Consider the following 1,003-nt stretch of genomic DNA (forward strand, 5'->3'; position numbering starts at 1 on the left):
GAGCCCGATGCGGGACTCGATCCCAGGACCCTGAGACCATGACCTGAGCCGAAGGCAGCGGCCCAACCCACTGAGCCACCCAGGCGCCCCCCATCATTTCTTATTGCCTTATCCTTGGCCCACTTCACAAACTCATGTCACCTAACTGGCCCTTGTAGGTATTGGACTTTTTAGCCCTAGAAAGCGTCTATCATGGTGTTTAGCAAATAGTAGGTGTTCAGTCAATGATATCTTTCCCATCATTCCCTTCTCTTAAAGCATTCCCTTTTCTTCCCTAGTATACCCTAATCTTCTGCTTTCAAACCAGTGCCACTGACTTTGAGTCTGTCCTCTTAGGTCTGTGGTGGCATCTAGGGAGGGGACAGAAGACAGTGCCCTGCATGGGATTGAAGAACTGAAGAAAGTCTGTGTTTTCCCCTGATAGTCGACCAGACATCTCTGTCTGTTCCTTCTCACGAGGACACAAAAGTCCCCATCCAGCCAAAGCTCATTCTCTTCCCCAGTCCTGACCCTGATATCTCCATGCAATAGGTCTGTATTCTAGAATCCTGGTGGCACTGTCTCACCCACCCTCCTCTCCTAGGTGGCCGCTGGGAAGAAGAGGGTGATTGCCATTGGCATTTCGGTGGGACTCTCTGTGAGTGTGAAGACAGCCTGGGGGGATCCATTCTACAGGGAGGAGGGGGGCAGGGGCAGAATAGCATGGAAAATAGATTGACGAAGTGGGTACTAGAAAACAGAAAGGGTTCACACAAGGAATTTTGATTTTACTCTCACTAATTGAGACCCAGCTGCATGAATGTGGAATGACAGAGAAAGGATCCTATTCCAGAATACCTGTGTATTAGCCCAGTCAACAACTAAGGTAGATGGACTAGTCCCAGGGTCAGCAAACCACACTGGCCAGTCATGCCGCTGCCCATTTTTGTAAATAAAGTTTTATTGAGACAGAGCCATTTGTGTTTACATAAGATCTATGGCCACTTCATGCTACAACGATAGG

At 48.8% G+C, this 1,003-nt stretch overlaps 1 pseudogene; it reads left to right on the forward strand.

Annotated features, from left to right (window-relative positions):
* LOC111154056 overlaps positions 1-1,003 on the forward strand; it is a 9,448-nt pseudogene that overhangs the window by 2,314 nt on the left and 6,131 nt on the right.

This window comes from Enhydra lutris, unplaced genomic scaffold, assembly GCF_002288905.1.
Source record: "Enhydra lutris kenyoni isolate GAN:26980312 unplaced genomic scaffold, ASM228890v2 scaffoldscaffold35, whole genome shotgun sequence".
NCBI lineage: Eukaryota > Metazoa > Chordata > Mammalia > Carnivora > Mustelidae > Enhydra > Enhydra lutris.